Source organism: Chiloscyllium punctatum, chromosome 14 (genome assembly GCF_047496795.1).
Source record: "Chiloscyllium punctatum isolate Juve2018m chromosome 14, sChiPun1.3, whole genome shotgun sequence".
NCBI classification, from domain to species: domain Eukaryota; kingdom Metazoa; phylum Chordata; class Chondrichthyes; order Orectolobiformes; family Hemiscylliidae; genus Chiloscyllium; species Chiloscyllium punctatum.
This window is the reverse complement of record NC_092752.1, coordinates 70,771,099-70,784,348: the sequence shown is the minus strand read 5'-3', so window position 1 is coordinate 70,784,348 and position 13,250 is coordinate 70,771,099.

Below are 13,250 nucleotides of genomic sequence, written 5' to 3'. Positions count from 1 at the left end.
AACTCTCATTCTACTGAGGATCTGTCTCCCCGGGTCTTGCTTCCAATCTGACACATTCCGCAAAAGCATTTAACTGATCATCATTCACCTGAATCTTTTTCCTATAGAAATGCCATGTTCTGTGTTTAAAGTGAATGTGTTTCCTCTGTTCCTTTCCCTGACCATGATTAAGAGCTCTGTCGTGTCAGTGATGCCATGTAGTTATGTAGTTTCAGAGCCAATGAATTCTCTGGATTCCCAATCTTCTTCACCACATTTTATGTTTCCTCTTTTGGTCTGATTCCTTATCACTCATGGCTGCCTTGTCCTCCCATGAGTATGTTTCATCTTTTTGGGGTTGCATTTCTGGTGTTATCTTCCGAATTATCCCCATAACCTCCTCCCATTGCTACTCCATGGTCTTTCCTGCTCAGCTCCCCTTCCAATTAACTCTGGCCAGCTTCGCCTGCATGTCTTTGTAGTTACATTGCTTAATTATAACCACATTACATCTTGAAGAGAGCATTAGATATAACCAGAAAGAAGGTGTTTTGAGAGTTAGGACATGAAGAATAATTGGTGGATTTCTTAACTTGATACAAAGGGAGGACGAGAGAGAGGATATCGATCTGGAGTTGTGGAAAATGAGAAAACTACATTATCAAAAGAAGTAGATGAACATTCCCCAATATTTTGGCAATGCCTGTGTGCTGTGGTCCTTTGTAAAGTGCGCGTGCAACAGAGTAATACGTTCAAATGCTGAGTCTGATGCCAGAATATTTATCTCCAATAATATGACAGACACTAGCTTTGGAAAGACTCCAACAGGCCAATATATTGAAGTCCCGGTAAAAAGGAGATTAACTGAAATAAATTGGGACACTAGAATCAAGAATTTGGAGCACACATCTGATAAGAATGAGAGATTAGTGTTAGGAATCCCAGAAAAGGAGGGAACGTTGAGAGGATCAAATCATGCTTTAATGTTTTATCAATTTTATACATCATTTGCATCATTTTTCGTTAACTGTGTCTCTGTTGTTCATTTACAATGTGTTGTGCAAATGTGAAAAATGCGACTTAACTGCACACAAACATTGATTAAACAGTGTGTATAAAATCACTTTTCGACCATTGAAACTGTCCTGTTGTCGTGTTACGAGGATACATGAACACCAACTGGCCACCAAAAGACATGACGCACTATCACTATGTTCCATACATACAGACAATGAAAGGTATCACTTTGACTGGGACAAAGCACACACACATGCTAAGACACGCAAGTACCTTCTTAGAGGAATGGCGTTCTAACCAGAAGTCCATCAAGAAACTCATCAATTTTGATCCTGTCTACATTCTTTTGTAAAAATAACCGGAAATGACATCACCCATCTTAAGAAACCAAGATCTATAAATAGAGAGGTGGGACATACCACCAGAGCTTCAGCGGAGACTCTCACTGATGATGTCACCTAGGCATGGTGACGAAACTTCTGAAAACAGACCTTCAAGCTCAACGAGCTAACTTGCACACATATAAATTATTATTTTTTTGCTTATTAGTGGAATTTAGGAGTTCTCTGTCACTCACGTTTTGACAGATTATGATGTGAGGTGAGTTTTTCTGGGTGTGTGGTTTTAATTAACAGAGGGGTTCGACATTGATGTCAAAACAGTTTTGGGGCCTTGCTGTGTGGGATTTGGACCGACTTGAACAGATTTGGGGTACAAAAGGTCCCAGCAAATTCCAACTCATTGCAATTAGTGATTTTGATCTTCAAATAAAACCAGTGGGAAAATTCGTTTAATTTTGTTACTTGTGGTTGATTAAATCAAAAGTGAGGGAAATGGCTTTTAACATTATTAAAGAGGTTCCCAAATTTCCAAGGAAGTTTAGAAGGACAAAAGGAGAACATTTTTTTGAATTAGCAAATAGGTTGGAATTAGGTTTAACCAGGGAAAAAAGGGAAGCTGAAATTGTAATGGAGCTGGTCAAGCATTTTGATGTATCTATAGTAGAGTTAGAAAAACCTTAAATTGCAAATGTGGCAACTGGAGATAGAAGATAAATAAAGGGAAGGAAACAGAGAGAGAAGAAAGAGAAAGAGAAGAAAAAGAAAGAAAGAGAGGATTTGAAATTCAGAAGTTGGAAATTAGACAAGAAAGTTAAATTAACAGGATAGAGATGAAGGGAGAACGTAGGGATGTATAAAACTATGCTAATAACTTGCCATGTTTCGGTGAGAAAAATGTCAAAACCTTTTTTTTTCATTTAGAAAAATGGCAAGGCAGATGACGTGTCCAATGAACTTCTGGATAATGCTAGTGCAGACTAAGCTGGTGGGAACTGCTGGTGTGGCATGTGCAGCGCTATCAGATGTGGGGTCAAGAGATTATCAAGATGTTAAATTGGCTATTTTGACTGGTTATGAATTGGTACTAGAAACATATAGACAGAAGTTCAGAAAAATAGAGACGGAACCAGGTCAGACTTATATTGAGTTTGAAAGAATTAACCACAGTCATTTTGACAGGTGGGTGCTGGCCTTTAAAATGGATAAGACCTGTGAGGCTTGAAGGGAGATTAATCTGCTGGAGAAGTTAAAAGACTCACTTCCAGAGATAGTAAGAATTCATGTGAATGTACAGAAAGTTCAAGAAGTGAGAAGCTCAGCAGAAATTGCAGGTAAATATGTACTGGGGCATGGGATGATATTTAGCTTCTGGCAGGAATTGCATCCTGTGAGGAATAGAAATTGGGAGAAGGGACGATCACACATTACAAAGCAAACAGTAGCGCACAATATTTTACCACAGGTGAAGAAAGAAGCCCAAGGGGCTTGAAAGGTGGTAAAAGGCCTCACGTGTTCTCACTATAAGGGAGTGGAACAGATAAAATGACCATACCGATGGTTTAAGAAGGGCAGAGGGAAAAGGTGGTTTCACTGCAGTAAGCTGGGACACACAGTGATGGGCATTGAATGAAGGCACTTTGGGGAAAGATGTGGCAGAAGAGGCTAAGCCCAGTGGCATTAGTGAACCTGGTAAAGGAGACCCCAAGTACAGCCGAGGAGCTGCAGGAGAGTGCACAGCTGAGGCAGGGTCGAGGTATGGAGTTAGTACCTGATCTCTGAAAGAATTCGCCTCTGTGGATAAAGTTTACTCAGAAAGAACGGGGAGAAGGACAAGAAGTTATAATTTTGTGAGATATGGGATCTGCTCAGTCGCTAATAGTTGAGAAGTGAGGGGCCAGAAAAGCACAACAGATCAGGCAGCATCCAAACAGCAGGACAATCGAATATCAGGCATAAACCAATCGTCAGGAGGGGTGGGGGGACAAGGGGGCTGAACGATAAATACGAGGGCAGTAGTTGGGCTGGAGGGAGGGTCACTGGGAAGGTAATAAGAAGATGTAGGTGGTAGTGATAGTGATATGTCGGAAAGGAGGGTGGAGTCAATAGGTGGGAAGGAAGATGGCCAGTTAGGGCGGTTCAAGAGGGCAGTGCTAGGTTGAACGGTTGGATCTGGGAGAGTTGGTGGAGGGGCGATTTGGAATTTGGTGAAGTCAACGTTGATGCTATACAGTTTGAGGGTTCCAGCTGTCCTACCACCAATAGGTGTCCTATCACCCTTCTGTCAAACCTATCACACCTCACACCATCACACCTCACCTGCAACTACCTATCGCCTTCTAAGCTCCCTTCCACCCAGCTCCATCCCCACCCTCCCATTTATTTCTCAACCTCCTTCCCTCTCCCTTACCTCCCACTTTCCTGATGAAGCATTTATGCCTGAAACATCAATGCTCCTGCCCCTCGGATGCTGCCGACGTGCTGTGCTTTTCCAGCACCACACTTTTCAAATCTCATCTCCAGCATCTGCAGCCGTCACTTTCTCTCACCCTCTAATAGGAAGAGATGAAAGTATTTTCACTCTTTCTGGCATGTTAATCAAGACAGACAGACAGACACACACACACACGCACGCGCAGATAAACAAAATCTCTGCAATTTCAAGTTGAACGCGCTTTGTCCATATATTATTGTAACTCATGACAAAAGGAAAAATTGAGAGATTGTTCAAAATATCATTCTGCTTCTGAAGGCATTCTAATCACACAAGCTGCTAGCAATGTGACTTCATCCTGGAACAGTTGGATTTGGCTGAATTCCCTTTGCATTAGGCAGTGAAGAGATTCCAATGAATTCTGGCCTGGGATCGCCCAAGGGTATCACAGTGGCTCAGTGGTTAGCTCCGCTGCCTCACAGCACCAGGGACTTGCATTCAATTCCAGACTCGGGTGACTATTTGTGTCGAGGTTGCACATTCTCCCCTTCTAATGGTTGCTCCAGTTTCCTTCCACAGTCCAAAGCTGTGTGGTTAGGTGGAATGGCCATGATAATTTGTACGAAGTGTTCAGGGGTTTCTAGGTTAGGTGCATCGGTTGGGGTAAATGTAAGGGAGCGAGCCTGGGAAGGTTGGTATGGACGCTTTGTGCTGAATGGCCTGTTTGTACACTGTAGGGATTCTATAAAAATAAGAATGGTAACGATGACTGTAGATCTTTTGTTTTAGCTCGCACACATTGCTGTCCTGAGGAACAATGAAGGAAAGAGAGTACAATCGGCCGTTCCTTCTCAGGCAGGTTACATTTTCTCTCTCTCTGAGCTGAATCACACAGTAATGTCATCCTCTCCCAAACATGTGATGTCTCTTTGTACATTGTCCAAACTATGTCTCCATCACATTCTCTGCTCCATGTAGTTGCATCATTGCTGCTGTCATACACAGAGCCATACTCGTAGCAGAAAATGGTCTCGGTGGATTTGAAGATATGTTTATATGTCGCTGCATCATTAAAAAAATTAAATGTTTAATGTATTCAAAATATTTTGTTATAATGAATGCATTTTGCAACAAATACAGAAATTGCTGGAAAAGCTCGGCAGGTCTGTCAGCATCCAAATACCTTTTACATGCTGTGCTTGTACCAGCCTCCACTACTTCCTCTGGCAGCTCATTCCACATGCACACCACCCTCTGCGTTAAATGGTGCTCGTGGGCTCGTCAAAAGCTTTCCCCTCTCAATTTCAACCAATGCCCTCGAGGTTTGGACGCCCAATCTGGGGAAAAATGGTTATGGATAGGGTGAGTAGTCAGGTTTTTCCCCAGATTGGGCGTCCAAACCTAGAGGGCATTGGTTGAAATTGAGGAGACATAATTGCTGGTTTAGCTCTTTTATTTGGCAGCAGAAGCGACTCTTTATCAAGCTAACCAAATTGCAACGACCCCCAGATTGTGGAGAGTAGATCGCCCAGATAAAAGCTATCAATTAAGCTCTTTTTTATTCTATGTTAGTGCCTGGGCTGCTGAGGACTCGGTGTCAATACTGTGAGATATTGAACCCTATCAGATAATGTGAACCTTTATTAGTCTGTTTTCCTTAGCTAAATTGACAACATTTATGAAGTGTTGTCATAACCCAATAATTATCAATATTGTTAACGCATGAATGGCAATGCGTCAGATCGACGGCAATACAGCCAAAATCATGTTTCTTACCCCTGTAATTGGTATACCGCGTTGTCATCCTGGGATAATGCATTCCAGGTTTAAATTGTGGGCAAAAACAATGACTGCAGATGCTGGAAAGCAAATACTGAATCAGTGGTGCCAGAAGAGCACAGCAGTTCAGGCAGCATCCAACCAGCAGCGAAATCGACGTTTCGGGCAAAATCGACGTTTTTGCAGCGAAATCGACGTTTTTGCCCGAAACGTCAATTTTGCTGCTCGTTGGTTGCTGCCTGAACTGCTGTTCTCTTCCGGCACCACTTATCCAGTATTAAACTGTGGGCAGCCAGGGGCGTACCTTGCTTGAGTGATTTAGAATTAGTAGAATCCCTACTGTGTGGATACAAGCCCTTGGGCTCAGCAAGTCCACTTCGACTCACTGAAGAGTTACCCACCCAGACTCATTCCCCTACCATCCCATATTTACCCGGACTAATGCCCAAACGTACACATCCCCGAACACTATGGGTGATTTATCAATGACCAATTCATTTAACCTGCACATCTTGTACTGTGGGAGGAAACCCACACAGACACGGCGAGAATATGTTAACTCCACACAGCCAGTCACCCAAGACCAGAACCAAAGCCGAGACCCTGGTGCTGTGAGGCAGCAATGCTCACCACTGAGCCACCACGTGTTATTTGACGGAGAAACAATGATGTCATTTGATCAAATAACTCGTACGTATGGACTATCTAGTAGAGACCTCTTCTGTATTTTTTTCCCAATCAGAGATTTGATATAAAAAAAACCCACACTTTTGCCACACTCTTCCAGATCTGATAAAGGGAATACGGCGCTTCTTGCTTAGAATACACTTTCTGTCAGTACCATTTATCAATAGTTGCAGAGTGTCCCCTCAGACGAGCCTGTGAAGCTTTGTGATGTCTGCTAGAGAGTTGGGGGTTCAGAACACTTCGGAGTCATGGGAGGATATTTGTGAAAATGCTCAAAGGATTTTGATCTGCAATAGGACCCATTCCATGCAGTTGAAAATTCTTCGTAGGGTCTATCTGACCCCAACTTGTCCCTCAAAATTCAAAGTGGGATTATCTTCAGCATGTCCTAAATGCAGAATGACTACAGGCACTCTTACTCATTGTTTGTGGTCCTGCTGCAGAATTCATCTATATTGGAGCACTGTGTAAGATGTGATAGAGTGGGTCCAGGGGAATGAATTGGAGATGGACTTGGTTTCTGTTTTCCTGGGCCTGCACAAGGTACTTTCCACAGATGAATATGGGAAAAAAATTATATCCTTACAATCTGTACTTTCTGTGCTAGGAAAAATATTCTGTTGTGTTGGATGTCTGAACTCCCCAACCCCCAGAGAGGAAGAACTATGAACATAAGAATGTGTATCAGTTAATGCTCTTGATGAACGAGAGCTGTCCTTTTGTTATGCTGAGCTGTAATATTTATTCATTATTTATTGTTTAGTTTTATTTTTTCTTCTGTCTGTGTAGCGTTTTAACTTGTTTTGTATGTACATGCAATTGGATGTAATTTTTTTCAGATATTTGAGTTGTGTTGTTATTGGTTTATTATAATATTTAAAATCTCTTTTTAAATATTTTTAAAAATTAAAATGCTAACATTGATAGAATACAGTCCCAAAAGCTCTCATTAGAGAGACCATTCATGGTGGTTTATCCTGAGGATCACCACATCTCGGGTGATGGGGTGAGGCTGAGAGAATGTCCCCTTCATGGTAATCTCTGTCAATGTGAGGAACTGAACCTGTGCTGTTGCCCTGCCTCTACATCACAAACCAGCCGTCCAGCCAACTGAGTGGGAGACTGTGTAACTATTACAGACAGAAACAGTCACAGATAAAGGGTAAGAGAAACATTCATAATAAGGAAAGTGGTACAGTTCAGATAACGGTCAAGATAACGCCTGAGGGTAAAAATGTACTCTGCTCGAATTTGTATTTGTAACAAGACGTGTTTAGAAGTTGCTTTTGGTTTAATATCATTAAGGTGAGTCAAGTGACACTTATGTGTTGCACACTGGGACACTAACATTTTCCTGAAACTGGGAAATATTTGGAACATTATCTGGAACATTCTATAATCGGCATTCACCAGAATATTCTATGACTGTGTGGGAAGTATTGCAAAGGACGGAGAGAGAGAGAAAGAGAGAGAGAGAGAAGGTGTTGCATGCAGTCGTGAGAGTGGGGGACCATGGGCCTTGTTCGGGAGTAGTTGCAATCACAGATATACAGTGAGTGTGAGGGAACGGACAGAATACGGTGACCCTTATCCTGACAGAGCGGAGAAGGTTATTGATACTTGTCCTGTATTGCTGGGCATTTCTTCAGACCTCAAATACTGCACTGAATTTGGTAGTGAGCACAGACCATGCTCGGTGGGTCTGGTGGTGTGGCACCCTCTGGGATGAAAACCCCCTCTGTAGTCGCCCATCCAATATGCCCACCGTGCTCCGTCAACACACTATAGTGTAATTGCCCATTATCTACCAATCTGCCATTTTTCTGCCTTTGCTCTGTATGCATCTAATCCTTTCCTATCTGTGTATTTGTCCAAATGCCTTTTCAATATTGTTAGTGTACCCACTTCAACCACTTCCACTGGCAGCTCAGTCAAATTTGTCAGTTCACCTTGGATTCCATGCGATCTAACCTTCTAGAGCGGCCTACTATGTGGAACCTTATCAAAGACCTTACTGAAATCCATATAGAATATGTCTACAACCCTGATCTCATCAACCTTCCTGGTCACTTCCTCAAAAATCTCTAACAAAATTTGTAAGGCATGATCCGCCACGCACAAAGCCATGCTGACTGCTCCAAGTCAAACTCTGTCTTTCCAAATGCATGCACATCTTATCTCTCAGAAACTTCTCAAGTGGTTTACCGAAAACAGGTGTGAAGCTTACTGGTCTATATTTCCTAGGCTTTTTTTTGCAGCCCTTCCTGAATAAGGGCACAACATTGGCTACCGCCCAGTCTTCCGGGATCTTGGTCCCTAAGCTTTATCTCTCGCCTCTTACAGTGCTCTTAGATACATCTGGTCAGGACCAAAAGATTTGTCTGACTTTGTGCGTTCTAATATGTCCAACAGCAACTCTACTGTGATATGAACAGTACCAACATATGACAACTAACCTCCCAAAGGTCACAGGTCTTCATGTCTTTCTTCATGATAAACACAGAGGGGAAATTGAGGGCTTCACCCATCTCTTGAGGTTTTACGCATGCATGCCAGTTTTGGGTTTTAAAGCATACTATTCTCTCTCTAGTTGCTCTTTATCTTTACTAAACTGAATTTGGACTCACTCTAATCTTCTCAGCCAAGACTACCTCATACCCCCTTATGGCCTTGCTGATATCCTTCTTCAGTAAACTCCTCTATCCCCTGTATATACCTCCAGGGATTCCCTTGATATGAGCTGCCTGAACATGAGCCACACCTCCTTTTTCTGGTCAAAGCCTCAATATCTCTTGACATCCAGAGTTCTCTCTTCCAGTCTCACATAACCTTCACCATCACAGGAAAATGGAAACCTTGAACTCGAGCTATCTCACTTTTAAAGCCCTCCCACTTGCACGAGATCCTTTTACCTGGACTCAACCAACTCCAATCATCCCATGCAATCCCCTGTCTAACTCCAACCACGTACGCCTTGCCCCAATTTAGAACTTGAATCTGTGGACCAATTTTGTCCCTCCCATAACTATTTCAAAATTGATACAACTCTAATCACTATTACCAAAATGCTCCCCCACTTTATCTCCTTCACCTATCCTGCCCTATTTCCCAACAGTAGGTCGAGTTTGTCCCTTCCCGAGTACGCTACTCTATATATTGATTGTGGAAACTTCGCTGAACACACTTAACAAATTACGTTCCATCTAAGTGCTTAACCATCTGGAAGCCCCAGACTATGTTAGGACAGTTCAAATCACCAGTTGTAACAACCCTACTGTTCCTGCAAGTCTCCTAAGTCCTCCTGCATATTTGTTCCTCTAATTCACATTGTTAATTACAGTGCAACCACTATAACATTACCATCCCTCTCTAACTACTTTGCACCATTCACGAAACACTCATTGGATATTATCTCAGGTGTTTCAACTTTAAATACTGGTGTGATACTCGCCTTAATCAGAACTATTGGTATTTAAACTGTTTCCATTTACATCTCTACATCACAGTGATTTTCACATCCATGGCACGCCTTGTCAAGGTACAGTGCAGATATGGAGCTGTAAATGGATGGGAGCTGCATATCCTGTCACTTCCAACATTGGCTGCAAGTTTCCCCACACTGGGCAGTGATCTAACACAGTGTTACCGAACAATGCAACAGCCTGGGTTTATATTTGAATGAACCAGTGCGGACTGCACAGCTCCCCACGCTGGACATTTAGCCCAGGATTATAGATCCAGCATTGGTGTGGGCTGCACAGAGTTCCATTCTGGACATTGCTGGGTTGTATTCTGCAGTACACTCACCATATCTACACAGTGCTCCATCCTGAAAGTATAATGGACGGGCTGGTTATGTGAGTTGGATTGCGAATGTGAGAGAACTAAACATTTGGCTATACCTTTATTTTGTGTTTTCATTCTTATTATTGGACCCTTCAAATCCAGACTCATCCGGTTTGACCCGACCCTCTGGATGAGTCATGGTGACTGTTGTTGCAGCATCTGGGTGTGCAACATGAACAACAAATGGAGCAGAGGCTGCAGAGAGGACAGTCTCCGTGAAATGGAATGAGGGAATCACAATCAGATCAGCCGTGGTCTTAGTGAATGTTGGGGCAGGATTGTGTGGACCACGAATGCAACTTACTCATATATTTGCGTTTGTTCCAAGCAAACTCCCCTTCTCTCCCAGTGTCCCATACTGGTGGGGAGTGAGTCCCCTCTTCCTGTTCCTGTGTAACAGGATCTTCGGGCCTCACTAGCCTCCAGATTTCCCTGGGTCCCAGTTTTGAACAGTGGAATGACTGCCTCCTGTTCCTGTGTTCCAGACTTGAGCGGTTGAATGACTCCCTCCTGATCTTATGTCCCAGACTCAAGCAGTTGAGTGACTGCCTCCTGTTCCTGTGTCCTCGTCTCGAGCAGTTGAATGACTCCCTCCTGATCTTGTGTCCCAGTCTCGAGCAGTTGAGTGACTCCCTCCTGTTCCTGTGTCCCAGTCTTCAGCAGCTGAGTGACTCCCTCCTGTTCCTGTGTCACAGTCACGAGCAGTTGAGTCATGCCTCTTGATCCAAGGTTTGCGATAGTAGATGTCCTCCTCCTGCTCCTGAGTAACAGGCTCCAATAGCTCTGTGTTCACCCGCTGCTCCTGTGGAATGGAGGTGAGGGACTGAATGGCCTCTTCACATTCCTTAAAGCTTTTCTTGACTAAAAGCCTTTCTCCTGTTTCTGTTAAACACCACCAAAATCTGAATGATTTATTTTTGTATTTTACTGTCAGTAATTGAGCAAACCAGCTGACTGACAGAATTCAGAAGCTGAATAGCCTCCTCCTGTTCCCGTGTTAAACTCTCAAGAGTTAATAGACTCTCAGAGATGTATAGCATGGAAAAAGATCCTTCGGTCTAATCATCTATACCAACCAAATATCCTAAATTAATCTCGTCTCCCTTGCCAGCACTTGGCCCATCTCTCTCTGTAAACACTTTCCATGCATGTATCCATCCAAATGCCTTTTAGAAGGTGTAACTGTGCCTGCCTCCACCACCTCTTTTGGCTGTTCAATTCATACACGCAGCAGACTCTGTGTGAAAATGTTTTCCCTCACGTCCCTTTTTAAATCTTCCTCCTCTCACCTTCAGCCTTTATATTCTATATTTGGAATTGTCTATCCTGGGAAAATACATTGACTTTTTACTCTTTCTATGCCCCTCCTGACTTTATAAATTTCTTTAAGGTCCACCCTCAGCCTCAACACTTGAAAATAGTCCCAGACTATTCAAACTCTCCCTGTAACGCCAACCCTCCAACACCTGCAACATTCTTTTAAATCTCTTCTGCACCCTTTCAAGTTTGACAACATCTTTCCGACAGCACGGTGACCAGAATTAAAGGCAATATTACAAAGGTGGCCATATCAATGTCCTGTACAGATGCAACATGTCATGCAAACGCATAGACTCAAAGCACGCACCAATAAAGGGAAGACCACCGAGTGCCTTCTTCACTACACTGTCTACCTGTGACGGCACTTTCAAGGAATGGAGAACCTGCACCACAAGGTGCCTCACAGGGCAGTGACCTGGGTTTAATTCTTTTCTTGAACGACTGGCTGTGTGGAGTTTGTACATTCTACCCGTGTCTGTGTGAGTTTCCTCCGGATGCTATGTTTCCCTCTGACAGTATAACGATATACAGGTAAGGGTAGGTTGGCCATCCTAAATTGTGCATAGTACCCTTGGATGTGAGGGCAAGGTGCATGAGCCATGGGAAATGCAGGCTGAGAGGGATAGGGTCGGGGTTTGTCCAGTGGGATACTGTTTAGAGGGAGGGTGTGGCCTCGCTGGGCCGAAAACCCTGTTTCCTAACTGTAGGGATTCTATGATTTCTATGGAGTTCTCCATGATTGGCAACTTTCGACAGGATCCTACCTATATGCCTGGCCCTGATTTTTCTTGCCAAAATGCAACACCTCACAGTTATCTAAAATAAACTCCATATGCCACTCCTCAGCTGACCTAATAAAGTTCCCATTATATTCTGAGAGATCATTCTTCACTTTCGACTACACCACCAAATTTGGTATTATCTACAAACTTACTGACTATACTTCATATACTCAAGTGCAAATGATTTGTATAAGTAACAAAAGGCAGTGGACCCACTATTGATCTTTGCGAGCATCACCACTGGTCACAGGTCTCCAAGTTTAATGAACAAATGCCAACTGTCACATCCTGTCTCCGATATTCAAGAAAAGTTTGGACCTAAATGGCGAGTTCTCCCTGGATCCCAGGCAGTCTAACCTTGCTAACCAGTTTTCCATGTATAACATTTTGGTTTTCTTACTGAATTCTATGAAGACAACATCCACTGTCCTGCCTTCATCAATCATTATCTTCACTTCCTCAAAATTTCCACCCAGTCAGTGAGACGTGATCTCCAGTGTACAAAGCCCTCTTCAGTCCTTGTGTTTCCAAATGCATATACATCGTTTCCCTCAAATTCCCCCCCACCCAACAATTTAGTCACCATTGACGTCAGGCTCACCAATCTATAGTTACCTGGGTTTTCCTTAATTTCTGAAATAATGACACTATGTTAACAACCCTCGAGTCTTTTGCCACCTCACCTGTGGAAATCAATGTTACAAATATATCAGCAAAAGGCTGACTGACCAATTTCTTTCCTAGCTTCACACAATATTCTGGGAAACAATTGATCAGGTCCCAGGGATTTGTTCACCTTTGTGTGTTTTAAAATGTCAAACATCTCCTTGTAATATAGATACTTTTCAAGATATCACTATGTATTTCTTCATTCTCTCGCTTTTGTAACATCTTCTACATTAAATACGAGGAAAAATACTTGTTTAGTATCCCTTCGATCTCCTATGGTTCCACACATACGTAGCCTTACTGATCTTTAATGTGCCCTATTCTCTCCCTCGTTAATATTTTGCAATTAAAGGATGTGTAGAGTTGCTTCACTGCCTCGTTAACCCTATTTCTAAAGCC